We start from the raw sequence: 10,348 nt of genomic DNA, 5'->3' as shown, positions 1-10,348 counted from the left end.
TCACAATTGTATGTACCAAATCCGTAGAGACAGGTTCTAATGATGTTAACAGTTGCCGTGTATATTATCTATCACAACTGTATGGTAACGATGTGTCACTTGAAATCGTTTTGTCAAGCGTATCTCTGATGGACTGAATTTTGCCACAGAAGAAATTTGCAAACACAACCGGAAAGTCCTCCGGAGAGAATGTCGTTCGAAGTGGTGTACATTTATTCCTTGACATTAGCTTTTTCGTAATCAGGAAGAGTTTTTTAAAGCTGGATCTTTCTTTCGATCATCTTAGTACTGTAGTAGGCTGCATGAACTATGTTTGTGACATTCTACGTAGCAGCGTCATAGATCTTCTTAAGATTAGTGACGATAATGGAAATGCAAATCCTCTCAGCCTTACGGTGTTCTCATTTAGCCGTGCCAAGCTATTCCTAACACTACTACACCAAGCAGAACACTTTTTAATTGATAATCCTGGTTGTAGGTGCATGTTTGTAAGCAGTAAACACAAGCACGTGTCATGTTGTACTACTGTAAGAGGTAACGAAGTTGTTGGATATACTTGTCCTTGTTAATATGGGCGTTGGCTAACTTACTGTTTGAAGTTGAAAATATGAATAAAAGTTTGGAGTTTTGATGCGTATAGGATTTTCAGAACAGTAAAAATGAAGTAGAAATTTTTAACAATAATCAGGTTGCCATCTAGGAAATCACATACTCCAGGAGATTAGGAAGCTGCTCCAAAAAGAAAGATTAAATTAGTTTTGCGTCAGCTTAGGATAATGGTGGTAGAGGCAAACAAAAAAGGACTGATCAATGTTCAGGTGCAAGTGAAGTTTGGGCTACTTCAAACGATGTGAGTTCAAAATTGAAAGTTTTAGTATAGCTAAGACTTTGAATTATGGAGTTCTTTGCGATGATAGCAATTCCACGTCTACGGGAGTGTCTTGGAAAAGACTTGATGGAGTAAGTATAGGGTGTTAGATGCACACTGACTCATCGCCTTATTTTTTAACCATGTTTCTGTTAGAAAAAAAGACATCATTGTCTTGACCGTTGATAAAGTTAAACATTTCTGTGCGTCTTTCAGGTGTTACTACTAGCTGTGCGTTGAATAATGCAATGAACATTTGTTGATCCGACTTCAAGGTTGACGATTTAAGACGTTTTCCAAATTAACGGTCGATTTTCAAGTTGCTTTGAAGGAAAAGTCCAGGAAACATAACTGGAATTTTTCTTCCTGTTCTACGCCAGCCGGCTTTGAAACAAAGTTTCGTTTTTCGCTGCCGTTTACATTTAAGTAAGGATCATTAGTACGCAATGTAGTATGGAGCGCCAAAGAGTTGTTATTTAATGCAATTAATGAGTGTCCATCATAGCATAAACCGGTCGACTGGCGGGAATAACATGATGACGTCATGTCCAAAACAAAAGACGGTTTTGGAATTCGTGCGCAAAATGACTGAGGAAAAGTCCTATAGTTCTCTTTTCCACAACAAGTAAATGACGAAATACATTGCAACAGAACAGTCAATGCATAATGAAGTCATTAATGTAGAGGAATATTGTCAACAAACACGTCATGGAAACGTCACAAAAATCCGGAGTAGCTGCTTCAAGCTAGTAAAGCGATGGTGGCCATTTGAATCTCATACTTATAAATACTTCAAAACAACTCCTTCTACCGTCATAACAATTTAATGCAAATTTATATTTTTTGCAAACTTTGATGAAAATTGGACTGTCATAATTATATTTTATTTAAAAATAGTGTTTCAGTTAGAGTGTCTGTTGTTTATCTGCTAAAAGTATAATTAGTATTCAGAATTAAAATAAAAGTACTATCTTTAATGTGTGTAGGTTTTCGCTCTCTCATTAATTTCAGAATAATTAAATTCGGGTTTTTTATTGCCATGTCATGAAGAGCTGTTTTAAAGAAAACTTTTACTTTATCATCCAAAATGTTTGCTTGAAGTTTTGATATTATATTTATCTTTTCATTATCATAACTCACATTAATACTGTTTAAATACGTAAAAGCAATAGCATGACTATTACCCCATGCATCTTTAATAAAAAATATCCAAGCAAAGTCTCTTTATCCCTGCAATAGTAATGCAATGTATCTCTTAACCAGGAATGACAGTCTTGAAACTTAGGATGTGTTGGGGGGAGTCTTTAAATACACACGGTGGTTTTAAATTTTAATTATATCTCTGGGTATGGTACCAGTTTCTGGAGTTTTTTTTAAAAACTAGTCTAAGAAATTGAAGACGTGGAGGTCGATATCTTAAAGTTGGTTTGTGTCATCTTCTTGATTTGTGTACATTTGCGTTGTACTTTTAGGTTACACCTTCTTGTCTTGCTCGGTGGATAATCCCAGTGGTATGCTACCTTGGTCACAGCTTGGAAACTGTTGAGGTCCCCATCCAATATCCATAAATAATTTTGAAAGTCATGAGACGAAACTAAATCATATTGATCTATCCAGTTAAAACTATGGGTCATGCACATCAGGTTATGAGATTACCCCTGGATCAAAGCTTGCAAACAGTATAAATATTGGTTGAAGTATATGAAAAGAAAGTATACACATTTCTAGTATCGACCCATTAGATGGAGACTTGCTCCTGGGACATCACTTTGAAACTGATGAGATCCCCAGTCTATAACTTAAGTTTGAAGTGCATAACGAGACTAAATTAGGCATACATCAAGCACAGACAGGTTGTGTCCCGGTGATTATGAACTTGACCATGTCTTAATCTTCATTTCCACTTTGTATGCAAACAAAAGGAAAAAGGCATTAGTTATATACCATTAACAGAGATTACATGTAAGAAGTCTCATATAATAGCAGCTTCCCTTTGAGAACTCTCATATAAGAACAACATATTTATTATAAGTTCAATAAATAACATTTTGTGTGTTATCTCATAAATCGCGTGATAAACGACACGATTACATGTTTTCCAAATGTTGCTAATTTGAACGTCCAACTTATTATTAAGAAAAGAAGCAATGTATTACAGATGCAGAGGAAAATGAAGCAGACGTTATAAACTTTCTCTGAATATTGGTATCATCTAAGTCAATACTGCTGCGAAGTTCCCTACCCAGGACATATTTTATAAATTCTTCGTATAATACATTATGAAGGAACACACCAAGACAAATATCAAAATTTTATATGTGTCTAAAATATTTCACATTGTTGCACAGTGTTTTAACAGCAAATAAATGTGCACGGATCGTTACATCTGTCTAATAACAACTGAAGTGTTTACCAACATAATGGTATTAATTGGAACAGTAATCAAAACGTTTGCAAGGGATGCAATTGATTGTAATTTGCTTTAGTTTATGGAGTTTGCCATACAAATGAGGGTTATATAGTATTATGAACATTTTTTTCATATTTTGTCGTAAAGCGCTTGTTTTAATACGCATGAGTAGTATGTTTTATAAATTGTTTCCTTTTTATTTTTCATTGCAATATGCCGTCTCTAGCAAAACTTTAAATGAATTCATGCTTATGATATTTTGCATGATGTTACTTATATTGGGAATAAAACATTTCTGTTATGTAACATCTCTTCTAAAAAGATTAGGGTATAATCAGAAAACAATTATTCTTTCAGATGTTAAGTTTCCTGGAAAATGTCATTATATGCCAAAAAAGATTAGTTTCCTTTTATCAGTTTATGATATAATTCTCTTTATCCGCAGTAAGCTTTGCTTCATTCATTTGGTCAAACAAGGTTTTCGCCCTCTATTAATTCTGCTACTTCTGCTCGAATATTTACCCTCACTATTACGTTTTGTCTATTCTTAATATGAAATATATGAATCATGATATAGCCAGCTTTCTTCCAAATATAAAGTTATCGATGTTGATGTAGTTCGATTATCGATTCACCAGTATCATCAGTACATACTTCGTTTACATTGAAGTCTGAGGTTTTGTTTATCTTGTCGGCAATCAGTTCTTCTAGAATCAATTGGATCATTGTTTTTGTCGTAATAGAAGAATTGTGATGTTTGTGGTTATTACTCTTTGTTACATGACTGGTCTTTGAATTCCCATCTGTATTGGACTGTTGTCGATGATCATCTTTTCGCTTTCTATCTTCTGTACTAGTGAATTTAGATGTAAGTGCTAGGAAAAAATGTTTAATGTTTTATTCTTCTCAAAAAGATCTAAATAATACCGCCTTAACAGTAAAATGTGACTTATTCGACATGATCACTGCTTACTGACCAATCTGAAGATTATATTTCTGATAATTAATGGCAAATAAAAAGTTTCGTTTAAAATACACAAAATAGACTTCACAATAGTAATATGAAATGCTTTTAGCTTTCATTGACGAGAATAGATAAGTAGCAATTATGACAGAGCTAAACTAGTAAATATGCGATAAATAACTCGTAATTATGAGATAGTTGGTAATTACGGCATACTCCTATTTAATTGCGAGATACTAACCAACAATCACAAGACAGCTGAGCCGCAATTTCAAGATACAAAATTTTTAATTAGAAAATATTTAATTCAGCAAAGTCCTAATTTGTATGTTAGCTAATTACGATATAATATGACGCAATTATGAGATACATCGGTCGTAACTGTGCTACACTAAGTTGTATAAAGTTTATTTCAGCAGAGTACTAACAAGACTTCCTTGCTATCTAATACAGTGAAGGACTTGACCGGTTGTATGTGATAAACTTCAAGCGATTCATATGTATACTTTTCTATATTGGTATGTGTTGATATTACATTAGTTGTGTGCCGTTATGTTACAAGTAATAATATTTGTTCGCGCTGTCAAATTGTAATGCGCTGAATTATAACAGAAATTTATGAGAATGCTGTCACTCTTTCAAAATTACTCGATAAGCTTGTTTTATCTGCAAAACAAAACATTTACCACTTAACTTTTTACTTCGAAGAAGGATTTACTCATACAATTTAAATGAAATTTCATTATGACTCCTTTTTCGTTTTATTCAAATTGCTATTCAATTTAAAAGTTTATAAACAAAAATATTTTTTTTGCAAAATGAAAGGGAAATCATGCCTTAATTAAGTGATAAACTATCAAGATAGCAAAAAAAGAGTCAAGCAGCATCATTTTGTTTGTTGGATTATTACTAACTTACATGAACTCAGTATACATTTTCCTCTATATTTTATGCATGATATTTGGTTTTCAGTACTGAACTTTCCAGTATGTTTAAATCCCAGTACATTATTTTCATACAAATTATCATCTAGCACAAACATACAGGTATGTTCTTATCATAGATTATCTGGCATATTTTGGAGAGGCTGAGAAGCAAACAATACAAGTCTCTTTGTTCACGGATTTCACTTTCAGGACAGCATTCATATCTGATTACTCGCTGTAGACGTAAATACACTCAAGTATGTCATTATATTCGTCATGTTTTATAGAATAAACAATCCCTTTTATATCAGTAGCAATAATGCCAAAATCCAAGGCAATAATCACTACCAAAACAATAACGGAAAATGCTCTAAAACTAGAAAGGGACTTCATTCGTCGGTACTGACCCACACGCAATAATTGTGATCCCAGCCTTTAAGTAATCAATTTCAGTAAAACTCTTACATTTGCTTGTCACGCATATTTTAATTTTCCTCACTAAATATGATTGATTTTAAATGCAAACAAGGAGTTTGACAACAGTTAGAAATTGTTTAGTGTTTGTGTTGATTGTTATGTATATTTAATTTGTATTTTGTCTTGGCTTTTAATGATGACCATTGTCGTATGTATGTATGTATGTATGTATGTATGTATGTATGTATGTATGTATGTATGTATGTGTCTATGTATGTATGTATGTATGTATGTATGTATGTATGTATGTATGTATGTATGTATGTGTGTGTGTGTGTGCGCGTGTGTGTGTGCGTATGTATGCATGCATGTATGTATGTTGTATGTTGCATGCATGTATGTATGCATGTATGTATAGTCAGATTGACTTTTATCCATAAATGAGAGTAGCAGTTGTTGTTGTTGTTGTAGGGTTTAACGACATTTTTCAGCACACGATAGACTATACATGGCGGCCAGTATTAATGGTGAAGCAAGAACCCGGGAAATCCCCAGAAAGAACCACCGACCCTCGAGAAGCAACTGGCAAGCTTTCTCACATACCCACATTAGCCGAAAGAGTAGCAGTTGTGCATACATGTCCAATGTCAAGAAGAATAAACATGTTTACTTAGTTTGAGTTCTGGATACATCCTTGATTCTGAACATAGAATTTTCTAGAAACCAATTTTGTTTTCAGTCTGATGAAAATTTCCATAAGATGACATACTAGTGGGATCTATATAAGATTATGTATAACTCAGAATGTTCTGAAAATGAACTTTTGACCTCATCCTAATTCTCAAATTGTGTTTTGGATTTTTATATTAAGGTAGAATATATCATAATCATTTTTTCCTACCTTAACATTCAAAGTGAAATCAATCTTACAGTAGTGTTCAGATGATTAATTTATTTAAAATATTCACTGTAATTACAAACATCTTCCCATTAACTTCGTAATAAATCACTATTTTGGGATTAGTTCAAGGGTATTTTGGATCATAGCATTGTGATACAACACGACTGGTTGTACATTAATATGTTCGGGACTACTGGCACATCAGCACATTCAAAATGGGAATTCGTTCCGAACACAGTTAAAATTCATTCGGACTATTCAATACTTTTGGAATTGTGATATAACCTTTACGACTTTTTTGGATTTAATTCATAATACTTTACTTCCTTTTTAAACTTTTACTTCGTATTCTAGGGAAATCAATTATTTGTTAATTTTTCCAAAACTTTGGTTTTAGCTCTCTTCTGATTTGTAGTTTAAGACCACAGAGTCGTAGCATGAGCACCGTGCAATTCTTTTTATACAAGGTGCTTACAAGACCCCCAAAACAAAATCTACCTTAATTTTTATATGAATTTTGAAATGTTGTCCACAAACTTTTTATACGAGATAATGTCTTGCTGAAAATATGTTTACAATAGTATTATATTCATAAATTTATTTTATTATAGAATTTTAGAAAATACTTTATATTTTAGAAAGATTTTGTAAACATATAAATTACATCTTCATGCAAATTTAAACCATGAAAATGAAGAGTTTTAGAGAGTAACGTTGCCCACTGCACGGTATTTACGACAAGTGCAAGTTTGGGTCTATGCAACTTACAACATTTGCGTCAGGTTCATTGCACGATTGCTGGCAGTGATTTCTGAGGCAAATTTTAATATGCGTCTAACAATGTGTATATATGTGATCACGAAAGAATTACAAGTGTCACATACCATATTTACTGTGTCAGATGCTCATCTAGGTGTTAGGATAGATAACAGAACAACCATATTATTGACAATGGGACGACCATTAGCATGTATTATAGAACAAATTCAGACGTTCGAATGGCAATAATCACACAAGGTGACCATGTAATAGGAAATACAGAAAAACATTTTACGTGTGAATAAACTGCAAATGAGTCTGCGCAAAGGACGTAAAAACACAAAAATGTCAGATGCAAGTTAAATGAAGAAAATCTGACATTATTCGAGCTTCCACAAAAAAAAACTTGTCCAATTTAAATTTAAGGTATCGAAAAATATCAAATTATACAATTTCCGGGCACTTTTAATGAATTTGCTGGAACTTTTAGAATGTTCAGGTTTGTGGCTTCGGTATTGTGATTAGAATTTGAAATCTATTGCACCAATTGTAGAGAGCATTTAGCAAAGTTTGTGTCGTATTCACATCAGTACAAAACAATAGCATCATTTATAAATATAAGTGAACCAAGCTGCCGACCGCACATGGCGTTAGGAATATCTGTGGGAATAATGTGTTCACGTCATATTCATAAGGGCGTAGAATATATTTGTGGGTCTCATGAAAAAATATGCTCTTCTGAGTTTGAAATCGATGATCATGGAAGTTGCAAAAAAAAACTGAAACTGAAGAATGATAGCAATATGTTATTGAACTCGAAAAACACATAACAGGACTAGAAATATAAATCAACTCACTAATTATTTAAACAAGCATACAAAAATTAACAAGAGAACACTTTCGAAAATTGAACGTGAAATTGACACCACGATAGATGAACTCGACAATTTGATATCATCGTTAAAGAAAATTAAAAGTGTAATCATCAAGGAAAGAGAACAGTTATTGGACAGAGAGAGAGATTCTTTCTATTTACACGATACTAATGTACATTATCGCTCTTTGAAGGTTGCCCTGCTAAACTCTCTAAAATCTTACGAATTGTGCAAATATGGAGGCAGGTCTGAGTGCTTTGTAATATTACATAAAATCGAAGATCAAATAATGCAGTGTGAAAGAATACTTCAGAACAAAATATTCATAAGTAAAACATTTGAATTCCAAACTCCAGGTTCTCATCCGTTTCGAAGTGTTAAGGAAGATGGGCCCTAATCAGCTTGCAAAGGTCAATGTCGCAGAAACAATACAGTTAGCCCCTACTGATCCTTTCATAGTAGGAAGGTCCGTACTAAAATTGGCTAGTAATGGAATGTCAAAGAAGAGAAAGTTCCGGTAACAACTGTTACAGTTTTTCGGTTTTTTTATATTATATTGATCAGACTATAATAAGATTCTCAAAGAGTAGCATGCCAACTTCTCCGTTGTCAAAAGCGCAAACATAAAATGTTTATGTGTAGGAAAGGATATAATTACAAACACTTTTTATACTCCTATAGTCTGACTATATATACCCGTTTGTTTGTACCCCTCTACCGATTTCCATAACCAAGACGTTTAATGTTATAAAAAGTGCACAGAACTAAGTCAATTGAATCATTGATTTATAATTTCTGACCTGACTGTGGCCAGAATGGCACCAATACTGGCATCTCATGCACCTTTCGTGCTTAACGGACTTTCCATACTAACACGGCGCCATATTGCATACACTATAGGCTAGTTTATTTCCATCAGACAAGATAATGACGTAGTTCATCCTATTTGGTAATTGCCGGATAATTCCGTAAATTACCATTACGTGGGGAGTTTGGAATTATATCCCTTTGCACACATGCACATGCACATTAAACCGCTTGTTAAATCACTTGAAAGGCAAATTTGTTATTGTAAATATCGGAAGCAGACGATATATGTACGTATATGTGTAATCGTACATGCACCCCTTTGCTGGAAATGGACTTGTCCAGGAACTGGAAATCGATCTCGGGTATGTCCGTCTATTATATTGAAAACTAGTCTGGTTCCCTGCTTAGTATGCTCTCTGCGTTGCCCTCCGCTATACTAGGGAGCATACTAAGCAGGGGACCAGACTAATCTGAATATATGAATATTTAATGACTGGAAGGATATTTCCATTATCAGCCCTCTTATGTGATGTATTTAATGTTTTGTTGTTGTTCTTGTTTCTTAAACATATCATTATATATGTTTAAAAAGGTTTTGGAAATATATAAATTACATTTTCATTCAAATTGGAACCATGAAACTGAAGAGATTTAGAGAATAACGTTGACCACGTGCTAGTTTAGGTCTATGCAACTTTAGTATTTGGTTCAGTGCACGATAATCCGAAGCGAACTTTGAGGCAAATTACAATATGCCTGTTATATTGTGCTTAGTTTTGTGGTTTCAGTACTGTGCTCAGAAATTGAGATTTATGGACCATGTACATATATATTCTACAAGGGGTTCTGTTGTTAGCAGTATGTTTGCTATCGTTAAAAAATTTCACGTATGGAACAGCATTGTTACTCTCCGTGCTAAAATACACACAAACAAATATATCAAGATTACTATATTCAAACGGATTGAAAATTTCCTTTAATGCTAAAATAAAATATCCAACATGTAGACTAAGGATTACCATAACATTTCAGAAATAAACTTAAAACAAAAAATCGATAAAGATTGTATTCGTACCAGGAAGAAATAACTGTTATCTGGGTTCACTACACGAACCGGTTCAAACCAGGAGAGATACACACCTACCAGAACCAGGTGCAGTGTATATGCATTATTTCTGTCTGTGTGACTAAGGTCAGCAAAGAGTAGCTAGACACGAGAAAGCACATATTGCAATATGAGAAAGGCAACAAATCCGAATGACATGCTGTGTCCACTTTGTCTGGACATTTTAACTGTTCCTAGGGCTCTCCCCTGTCTGCATACTTAATGCGAGAAGTGCTTGGGAGACCACATCAGAAATTATTTTAAAAATGAAGGAGGAGCGCATAGCTTTAAGTGTCCCACATGTGGGAAGGAA

The sequence above is a fragment of the Sinohyriopsis cumingii genome, chromosome 1 (genome assembly GCF_028554795.1).
Source record: "Sinohyriopsis cumingii isolate HCF-2022 chromosome 1, ASM2855479v2, whole genome shotgun sequence".
NCBI lineage: Eukaryota > Metazoa > Mollusca > Bivalvia > Unionida > Unionidae > Sinohyriopsis > Sinohyriopsis cumingii.
The sequence above is the reverse complement of the archived record's forward strand: the minus strand, read 5'-3'. Positions refer to the sequence as shown.